Source organism: Lichenostomus cassidix, chromosome 4 (genome assembly GCF_008360975.1).
Source record: "Lichenostomus cassidix isolate B80296 chromosome 4, HeHo_3.0, whole genome shotgun sequence".
Taxonomy (NCBI): Eukaryota; Metazoa; Chordata; class Aves; order Passeriformes; family Meliphagidae; genus Lichenostomus; species Lichenostomus cassidix.
The window spans coordinates 23,392,626-23,403,891 of record NC_139484.1 but is presented as its reverse complement, the minus strand read 5'-3'; the positions used below and the strand labels follow the sequence as shown (position 1 = coordinate 23,403,891).

Here is an 11,266-nt window from a genome sequence, read left to right as displayed (position 1 = left end):
AAAGACACAGCTCCACTCCATCTGACTGCAGTAGACTAAAAGAAAAATGAAGTTCAGCACTTAACTGATCCCTCCGCAATATTTCAGAGTAAATTAAAAATCAAAATGTCAAGAGGTTCAATATGTCAGTGGGCCTTTCGACAGAGCAGCCACTTTGAAGCCTAAATGGGAAATGTGCTCTTTTAAAAAACTAAAACCAAATGTGTGCAGCTGCTGCTCTGTTTCAAAATTTGGACTCTTCATCTTTGTATTTATTTTCCAATAAAATTAGTAAAATATTCTGGCTGCTGTTCTACTTATTCTCAGAGCACAAAGCCTCCATTTCAAAGAACTGCTGTTTATTAGGATGGTTATTCTTCATTATCTGCATTAAGGCAACAACTGGGAATCTCACAGTCTGCCTTCTTTCACTGAGCAATGCTATATTTACTGCCCACAGTGTGTTTATCTTTGCCTGGCCATCAGCAAATCATTTTTTGTTTTGCCATCTCAGTTTGTATTTGTAAAACAGGAAAGATAATAAACGATAATACCTTCTTCACAAAGATGTGGTGAAGATTAATTAGTTCTTTCTTATACAGAGATGGGCAAAGTGATCTGCAGGTTTGCAAAGCCTGAAGTGATTGCTATCGCTGCCGTGCTTGACAAAGAACCACAGTCAAGGACAGGAGCTGGTGCCACGGCAATCATTTACAGGACAGATGATATATGTGGCCTTGAAGAAAACTCCCCCAAAACATCTGCATCTGTACCTAAAACTGGGAGGAAATGCATATGAGGACACGCAGAAGTTGGGTTTGTAGGGTGATGCTTGCAGGACAGCAACGCGGCAGCCCTGTCCCTTTGCGTTGCAACAAAAGCAGTGTTATCATCTAGTTGTAAGGTCTCCTTGGAGCCTGCAAGTGCAGTTAGCTGACACAGGCAAGGGTGTCCAGGTGTCATGAAGACATTTGTCACCCTGCAGGGCTCCCAGTCTCATCACTGAGGCCACAGGCACAGTTTGTGCTCAGCCCAGCATTAGGCTGGAGCTCTGTCCTAAGGCAGAATATGGTGAAGCTCAGAACTTGCTCTGAACAATGCTGGGAGCAAACAGCTGGCTATGAAGATGCTTCCTGCTGCCCAACAGGCTGCTCCTCACCCAGCCACATGCACTCTGCTCTCAGCCAGGCAGCATGGGCTGACATGGAGCTCACCCTGGAACCCAACTCAAGCAAGGTGCTCCTTTGCCACTCTGACCATGACACTGCTGGGGTCTCCATTACCCAGCAGAAGGCAACCCCTGCCCCTCACCACAAACACTTCAGTCTGCTGGAAAAGGCATGTCGATCAGCAATTCAAATTGAATATTCAGTAACCTCCTGGAGAGAATTAAACTTCTCCCTCCTGAAGTTTGCATTGGAGGCAGTGATGAACTCAACTTCTCCCACTCATGCACGTCTTCCCTGCCAGTGTCTGTGTACATGTGCTGTGCTCTGGCAAATTGGCACCTTTGTCACTCACCCTGCTGTGTTAGTGAGATCCATGCAGGCTGTCCAGTCAGCAGGTTGGGCTGTTCTCATAGCAATGCTTCTGCAGTGGATGCATTTTTCCCCACAGCTGCCCAGTTTGTTCTCTAGGTGCTTTGGAGCACAGCTGGCTTTCAGTCTGAGCTTGGGCAGATGGAGCTGTTTCTGTACGAAGTGGCTACAGGCTGTGCCAGCCTGTATGCTGTGTGCTACACCTTCCCCCTGTTCCCTACAGCTTTCCATAGGCTCCAGCTGGGGCTTTTTGCTCTCCTCAGCTGTTTCTTGCCACCCTCAAAAGCTGCCCCTGCCTTCCTGGGCTACTGCAAGGAGGTGGCAAGGAGATGCGTCCAAAATACAATGAGATGATGCAGCAAATCTGGAACTCTCCCTGGTCAAAGCACAGGCTGTGGCTGCTGATGGCAGTGACCAGCAGCTGGTGATGGCCAGGTCGAAGCACTGCAGTTTTCTGACATAGCAGATGGGATTTTTGTTGCTGAGGCTTCATTTCTTCTGCAGCCAAAGTGGCATAAGTCATCAGTTAGAGAGGGCTGTGGAAGGTGCTGGTCCTTGCATAACTGGTGACTGCTTTTGTCAAGTCATCTGGTGACATCTGGATAAGTTTTGGGGCATAATTTTTCTGATTTGGCTGAGACAAAAACACTCTGAGGAGAGGTGAATTTAGCAGCACATGTGTGAGATCTGGGCTAATGATACCACAGTTACCAATGCTGACCAGCAGGTCCCCAGAGCAGATGGTTGGTCTGTCCTTGAACGACTGGGTATTACAGGGTCCCTTGAATCCCAAGGCTTTGCTCTGTGCTTCTTTACTTACAGTCCTTGCTGCATAGCTATGTCAGCAGTGCACTTGCTCTTCTGTTAACCCTGCACATCTCCCTGTAAAGACTACAGCCACCAAAAAAAAAAAAAATGCAGCCAACACTGACTGGTTAGCAACTCCTTCCAGATTGTAACAAAAGCAGCACTGATAAAACTTCCATGTTCTGTAAAGATATAATTCCTAGCAATGCTTTTTTAATAGCAGAGATTCAGTTACTCTGGTGGACTTGAGGTCAAAGTATACAGGTTAGAGTGTGCAAAGCCAGAAATGCAAGCTGTGGGATTTCACCTCCATTTAGTGGTGTGGGTTGAAAGGAAGGATGTGTTTTGGGCAATTTGCATTGCAAAGTATATGCAGGTGGCAATGCAATATGATGGGAGATGTTATTACTGAGATTAGAATTTACACTTATAGACCAAATTGAGATTCTATTTGTCAGAGAAATGATGGGACCCTGGAAAAAAATACTAAGCATCTGCTAATTTAATATAGACTGTGTCCAGTAAATATCCCTTTGGTTTTCTATTTCAGACTAAGATTAATTTTCTGATCAAAGAAAATTTGATCAGAACTGCATAGACAGTGCAATAGCAGTGATATTACATGGCTTGAGGATATGTGTTCTACCTTTGAATCTCTACAGGGAAGGCAGCCAGGAGGGGATGATGATGGCTTGTGGTAGAAGCTCTGCAAGAAATAATAACTCCTCTTTGGTTTTGGAAAGGAGTTATTTTTATGTATTTCTTTCCTGCTGTCAGTCATAGAAATCCTTTCCTCACTTTGAAAGTACAGACAGTTTTATGCCTGTAGAACTTTTAGGATGCTTTTTGTTGAACCCTATGCTAGTTACAATTATTAATACCTTGGTTTCTTTACGAAGTCCAGTAGAGATGAACAGTACCACACCACATATTTTGGTGTTATAAACTATGTTAGCAAGATTAATCTCCATTCTCCCATGTTTCTGCCCAGGGAAAACCTCCTTCTTCTTCCCCTCCTACTTCCATCTATTCCTGCTAGATCAGCTTTTGCCATCAGAAGTAGCATAACACCCACACAAATTCTGAATGGTTTCTGGTTAGCCTTTACCAGTCATTTTGCAATATTGCCTTCCTCACTCCTCTACTACCATACATTAAATATTCACTGCTCCACAATGCTTGTTAACTCTGTGGTTTGCTACTAATATCTGGGTCTGAATGGAGACATCTTACTCAGAGTGTTCCCAGCACCATCTGCTGCCTTTCTTTATTTCCATTTCTAGAAAGGGTTTTGCTGATATCTGAGAAGCAGGGGAGGAATCTGGATATGGTTGACACAAATCCCAGAAAACATTTGTCTGTTTGTCTTATGCACTAATTAGCGCAGACTTGGTCAAAAGTGTTCTGAACTTTTATTTATTTATTTTACTCATTTCTATAGCATCTATCACCATGACAGCAGTGTGCTTCAATGGCAGGAAATTAAAACACATAATGCAGGCAGCTAATCAAATGCAGAAGCAAACAGAAGAATTTTGCACAGAGTCCTCAGTGTCGTTACGGTCCTGCTTTGACAGGCAGTTTCTCTTTCTGCAGGGAAAAAAAAGATGTTTTGTTTGTTTCAAATTCCCTTTTCCCTTGGAAGCGTAAACGTGAAATTATCTTCCTCTGTTGGGATGTCTTATTTATTTTTCTGCTAGCAGCTGCTGAAGTAGATGATGTTTAATTATTGGGGGGGTTCATTAATGGCTTGGACAGTTCAGCCTGGGGATTACGCAGGACTGGTACAGACTGACCTGTGCTGTTGAGGTACAGCCTCATCTTAGCAGCTCCATTGCCCCATGGCCAGACTCTGCCCCCCCATGGCTGCCCAGGCTGCCCCAGCTCTCCCCTCTGTGCCATGTTAACAGAGTCTTAATTTGCTCTGTCTTCTGGGGATGTGCAGGGGTCAGGAGGTTTTTGCACATGGGCAAGGGGCTGAACGCTGTCGCAAGCTTCCCGGTGTGCAGCACACTTTTCTGGCAGGAGCAGGAGGAAGGGCAGCTGTCCAGCTTGTTCCTGTACACCAAACCACCTGCTCCTCCAGGCAGCAGCGCTGGTAAGAGGTTTCAGCAGCCAGGAAAACCTGCTGAGCAGAGAAGAGTGGCTAAACCTGCCCAGGTAAAAGGGTACACCAAACCAGCGAGGCTATGCTTTACTGCTTTGCCTTTGAGGCAGCAGGTACTAACAGAGAAAGACTGGGAGCATGTTTTGCTGGATAGGAGTGCCTTGGTTTGAAAGACAGGTGTCTGTTATGGAAGGTGGGAACCTCCCTCAGAATAGAGAATATGACCTCTCTTCCCTCCGAATTATTATAACTTTGAAATTAAAGGCTTTCAGGCAAAGATATGGGAAAAGGAATAACAGCTCTTTACTAGTATCTATAACGGGGCAAACAAGAGATAACAACAGCAGCAACAACAAACAAAACCCAGAAACCCAGTGGCAGCTTTCTCTGGGCTGCCAGGCACGTTCCCTTCGGTGCAGTTACACTCACCGCCAGCAGGGGCGCTGTTGGCCCCCAGCCGGGCAGGGCCGTGCAATAACTGCCGCGCCTGCAGGGGGCGCTGTGGCGCGCAGTCAGTCGTGTCTCCCTCACGCAGTAATGGCGGAAGGCTCTATGAGGGGGAAGAACTGCAGCAGGAAACCTCCGAGCAACAGCCTGGAACAGCAGGTCTGGCTCACCCGGGGCAGCAAGCAAGAGGTGGCAGACTCTCCGCAGCTGTGGCAGGAGCTGTGGTGTGTCCCGGCAGGCAGGGGATGCTGGGCCACGGTGTAGCAGAAAAGCAACCCCAGTCAGTGGCAGGAAAGCTGCAGGGCTAAGGAGCTGCAGCTGGACTCTTCCGCAGGGGGAAGGGCCCCTGGGTTTCCCCTGAGGCACCCGAGTGGATGGTGAAGGTCCTCCCCAGTCAAATTTGGTGTTAATAAAAGTCCCAGTTTCAAATGGCTGCTCTTACAAACGAAAGCTCACCCAGTAAGGAAGAAATGCAGATACTGGGCTCCGGCGGTCACAGAGAACTCTCTCCTAGCCGCAGGAGCTCAGCTGTCTCCTCCAGAGCCCCAGAAGCAAGACAGTCAGGGCTCTTAACTCTTTTTCCTAGCCCAGTTCTTCGTGATATTTCTTCTCCCCCCAGAGAAACCCTGGGATAGGAGGAGTGCAGCCAGGTGCCCTCCTCCCCTGAGCCTGGTAACTTCTTTTGTCTCCCTTAAATACCAAGAATTAAGGTGTTTTAGCAACAGATGGGACAAAAAAATTCCAGAACAAAACAAACAGAACAAATCCCACCCTCCAATAAGGAGTCACTGAGCTAGTGAGCTCTTAAGATTAAATCGTTCACTTAATGAGGAAAGACTGAGGGATTGAACCTGGACAAAAGCAGGAGGGTTGTGCAATGGAACCCAACTGAATGGATGGATGGCCTACCTGGTGGGGTGAAGACAGGTGCAAGAGAAAGCCCATCAGGAAAAAAATTCCTTGCAAATCTCTCAGATCTTGGAAAAATGTTTGTTTTTCTTTTTTCAGGATCCAAACTAGATCTCTTGTCTGAGCTTCATTAAGCTTTTTATTTTAGCACTGTTTGAACACAAGTGTTACTGTAGTTCCCAGCATGTCATGATTTTTCTTCACTTCTCCCTTTCCAGGCTGCAGCCAATTCAAGACTCTGCATGTTGCAACTCTCTGCCATGGGCATCATTCGCATGCAAACATAAATCACTCCAACCCCAGCTTGTGGCAGTAATGAGTCCAGAATCATCAGCTCAGCTGGTCAATGGCCACACGTGAGTAGCAGAAATAGGGATAAAACTCTTCTCATCTGATGCACTTCATTCTGGACACTGGGTTGTGTGGTGTGATGCTCACCTCTCTCTTCAACACATGCGTTTTTCCTGGTGTGAAGTAGCTAGCGTATAGTTAGGGCATGTGCTTATGATAGTATCTACAGTCTGGGGTGTGAAGTACAGTGGTGTGATGGGAGCAGTATTTTTGGCTTCAGGTGTTCAGATAATCATTATGTTTAAAATTATTGTTTAAAAAGGAAGCTTTTTTAGAAAAATATGAAAAATAATGAATTTCAAATAAGTGCAACATGGCTTATTTGTAGTAACAAATAAAATTATTTTGGGCTGGTTTTAGCTTTTACAGGAACCTTTTGAGCTGTTCACATAAGGTATTGCATGTGTCAACCACAGCCTGGCTGCTGTTGGAGGCATCAATTTGAACCCTGCTAACTTCTCTTGAACACTTTCATAAAATCATCATCTGTACTGGAGTCTTCAGATGATTTCTTTGGGGAGCAGCATAATTTTACCAAAATCAGTATTTGTATTATTCCTCTTGCACCTAAATTAGTTTTTATTGTATTCTTTTGAGTCAAAAGTTCAAACAGCTAACATACCCATGAAGGAGCATCCTAATGAGAAGCCTTCCTAATAAGCTTTCTTTAGTATTGAAAATTGAAATGTATTTTTCTTGACCAGCACAAAAAAAATGTCTGCTACATGATTTGCTTGAATCATGCAAAGCTTGAGCCCTTCCTTGCACCCAGTTTTTTTGTTTTGCTCCTCCAAGCTAAGTCTGGATTCATAGAGCCATTGAAAAACTCATCTCTTAAATCCACATACTAGCATTAGCAGTCTAATTTGTCTCAAAATAATTACATTGCTTCTACCTCAGGTTGTAAACTTGGGTGTGCTGTTAAACAGCTGTTGGGTTTCATTGTCCAGATTAACAGAATGATGCAATGTGCACAGCAATCAGGTCTTCTCCCGGTGTGAGATGCTCCACAAATCTGAGAGACTCATTATTTGTCCATCCATTCAGATACATATAGGAGAAAATAATTTACCACACTAATGAATACATCAGTCTCTTTTTTAGTTCTCCATCCAGCTTTTTTGCATTATTTACTTGATGCTAATTACTGGAAAACCCTCACGATTTTGTGAAGCTGTTTGTACCCAAGTAGCATTATTTCTTGCCATAAAGGGCACAGCAAGGTTAAATACCAAATGACACTTGATGTGATTTTGCAGGGATTTTGGGCATATGGAGCCACAAAAGTGCCTGAGGCCGTCATCAGATCCTCTTGGCATCCGTAATCAGGAGTGAGCTGATTGTCTTTCCTTTTCATAACCCTGTGTTTGAGTAGGAACTGTCCAAACTATTTTATGCGATAATGTCTTGGTGAAACTTTCATTTTGTGTACATAGCTAGACAGTTTCTCCTTGCTTTGAAAACTGATTTTAATCATAGCGTTTTTCTCTTGTCTCTGTTTTACATTTCAGGTGTCAGTCTAGAGGCTGCTACTTTAGAGTTTTTCTTTTCCTTGTATACTTGCTTTAAAACAATTTGTAGATATTGAGTATTAGGTGTTTTAAATGGCTAAAATAGAGCACATTGATGTAGATTCAAAAGTAATGGATTTGAGACTGCAGCAACCACGGCAATTTCACACGCTGACACTGGAAGGTATCAATGTTTGCACCTGAGTAGTACTCACTAGGGGTCAGATTCTTTTTTCTTTTTTTTTTAAATTCTCTTGGCTGCAGATACTTACAGTTTTCTGTAGTTGGAAACAAATCAAAGTTTGTTTTCCAGTCATCCGAGGAGAACAGCTTTATGAACCCTACAGTAAAGCTGTATGAACATAATCACACAACACTTTTTAAAAATTAAAGCAATCCCCAAACGGTTTTTGCTTCATAGGGAATGGGTGGAGCTCACAAGTGCCTGCTAAGGGTAATGGGCTCTAAATTTCATCTCTGTTCTCTGATCCACAGGGGCAATTCCTCTCAACCTGATCCCAAAGTCTGCAGCAAACTGTTGTATTTAAAAGCCCTTGGGAGAGTATTTCATGGAATGGAGATTAGAAAGCAAGAACTGAAAACTGGAAAGTGCTTCGTGGTGTCTCTTTAACAGCTTAGGATTGATTCATTTTAGCATTTGTGTCTGGGTCGTGTTCACTGCTGCCTCATAGATCAATGGCACGACAGAGTCCCAGCTCTTGTTGATGCAGCATATGGGAACGGGATCCATTATCTTTAGTTCCCAGGACTATAAAACGTCTAATAAACTCAGCAGCAAGAGTGCCAGATTTGTGCAGCACTGCCAGCTGCTCTAGCCTTGTTGTCTATTAAGCTATGTTTTTAGTTTCATTACTGATGGAGAATGCTGATTGTCAAGCAAATTATGTCACTTGCAGATTCAAGGCACTTTACTAATGCATCAATGATATTGGGGGCTTGTATGAGGCTAAAGGTAAGGGAAAACCTGTCAGAAAACAGTCCCTGTCACCTACAGGATGAATTCATGGTTCACCTGGCTTACTTTTCCTTTGGAAACTAGGAGGTCTCCAAAGTTGTGTCTCTGGGAATTTTAAATTTGTGCTTGTTGCAGCAGAGAGGGGAAAATGAAAATCGTTTATATTACAGCAAGAAGGAGACCGCGCTGTGAGAGATCAGGGCTCAAAGCAGGAGCAAAGCCACTTGGTGGAATCCCAATCACCCTAGTGCTCTCCTACCCCATCCCAGTCCTGCCTCCTTCTTTCTCTTCTGTCAGACAGGATCTGGAGCAGAAAACAGGAAAAATACTCAGTTCACCACTAATTAAAAAGTATTTGCTTATTATCCCATAAGCCTCTTTCTTCCATTTAGCTTCTTTCTCCCATGTCAGCATGACTTGCAAAGGTGCCTTCAGCTGCTGTGCCTTCTCTCGCAGCGAGGGAAGGAAGGAGGGAGGGATTCATGCTGCAATGAGAAATCAATTTAAATTCACATGGGCACAGACAATCCTTAATCAAATCAGCAAACTCAGGCCGGCTGCAGGAATCTGAGTAGGAAGTTCAAATACCTCAGTCCCAAATGTTCACTCTCTATCACAGAATTCACATCAGGGTGTCCCTGAGCATTAGTCTGCTGCTCCAGCACTTTTTCTCAGTCTCTTCCCTAGATGTTTACATTATAATTTGTTTCTCCCCTGTTTTTCACACTCACCACACTGTAGCTCCCCATATACCTTTGGAATAAATTCCATAGTCACCCTGAAAATGGTGCAAAACATAACCTTGCTTATGACCATTGTTATGGTGGCTTGGGGAGCAGCTTCCTACTCTGCTTTGCTTGCTTCCTGTGCACTGTCACTAGGGGCATGTTGCAGTTCCCGACAGTATTAGTTTTTATTGCTTTCTTTACTCCTCTGAGACATGGAGATCAAGCACAGCTAGGCAACATTTTCAGTCTCTAGCGTCTTTAGTTCAGGCACTTCAAAATCAGCAGCAGACACTCAATTGGAAGCTAGTATAAGCCAGCATCCCCAGCTCCCATTTAATCCACTGACTATGGATGCCTTTGATCATTCTCTAGATATTATTTCTTGAAAAGAGAATCCTGTATCCCACGGGCAGGATCAGTTTCTGTATCTTGGATATCTTGGACAAGGGAAACCAAAATTTGTAGCATTAATGCTGGCATAAATGCAGAAGGAAATGTTCTCTTGAGCCTTACTTGGGCTAAGGTCTGCAGGGGTGGTGATGAGAGTAGCTTCACACACGTTGGTAGGGAGGCTGCTCTTGGCTTGCAAGTCTGCTGTCACTGCCCAGTGCCCGCTGGCTCCTGACAGCCTTCCTAGGGCATTTCCAAAACCTCAGTCTTTGCCATCACGAGCTGCAGAAGTGGGAAAAACCTGCTAAATGCTGTTATGTTCCTGCCAATGATTCTGCAAGGAGCAGAAAGAAAGAATCTTGTGAGCCAGGAATTTCTTTTAAAGGATTCAGATCAGACGTTTTGTGCAAACTACTTTCTTCAATTATTTAAAACTTGCTGTAATTACTGAGTACTTAAAAGTATTCTGAGGAATAATTTCTGGGCCCTTCTGTTGTTCCCTTCTATTTACTGCCACAAAAGGTCTCAACCATTAGAAATGCTAAAGAATGACTTTCATAAAAATGAGGGAGATAGCAACGGCATGTTTGACAAAAACACGACTTCTGCTTGAAGTAAAGCTCTATGTCCTGATCAGAAGACACTAAGAGGAGGAGGATTCATTACTTCCATTGATACTTGATCAGAGCTTTAGACCCTTTTTCTTAAAAATGTGTTCCTACCATGTCAGATTTGTCTGTCTCAGGATTCCAGTTTACTGGGTCTTGTTACCTTCCATGCTAAACCCTTCATGGTTTCCACTGTTTCACGAAGGTAATAGCACACTGTAATCAAGTCACCTTTCATTTTTTTTTTTTTTTGATAGGCTAGACAGATTGTGCTCTCTCTGTTTCTCACTTTAAAGCACTTCAGTTCTCGAACCATTTTTGTGGCACTTACTGTGTTTTCTTTTTTTTTCTGGGCAGTAACCAATTTTGCTACATCCTTATTAAAAAAGATAAACTCTGGAGCCGAGCTTTATCAGGAACTGGCCTCATCTCCCCTATATACAACCTAAGAAGCCCATTCCTGAATCTGCTCACATTTCTTTCTTTGTATACAGTGACTATTTTACCTCTTTTTAGTGCAGTTTTGCCCTCACAACCTGTGTTCAGCTGCTTCCCCATTATGACCTTAAAACCTTTGCTGTTATTATGGGATTACCCTGATTTTCTGGAGTGGCTTCCAGTCTATGTTCCTACCCTTTACATAGGCCTGTATTTAGATACAATTTGTTTGGGTTAACCTACCTTACCAAATGTTGCACCATCTTCTACATGATTTACACCTTCTCTAAAGCACTTCTTTTGGCTATCACCAACCATAAGAGGCTGATCTGGTGCCTCCTGTTCAAGCTCCACAGCAGAGCTGCCCTGGCAACTGACTGTGGTCCATGGGAGATCACAGAATGAATCCCCAGGGCCTGTAACTTTCAGCCAATAAAATGGGGAAAAATTAACTCCTTGGGTTCATCAGCATATTTG

At 43.8% G+C, this 11,266-nt stretch overlaps 1 long non-coding RNA gene across 1 annotated transcript; it reads left to right on the top strand.

Annotated features, from left to right (window-relative positions):
- Nucleotides 1-4,401: 4,401 nt before the first annotated feature.
- LOC146438057 (uncharacterized) lies at nt 4,402-8,644 on the top strand. Its single transcript, XR_014851652.1, has 4 exons — nt 4,402-4,484; nt 6,006-6,143; nt 7,650-7,833; nt 8,145-8,644. It is a non-coding gene; the product is annotated as an uncharacterized LOC146438057 (long non-coding RNA).
- Nucleotides 8,645-11,266: the final 2,622 nt, after the last annotated feature.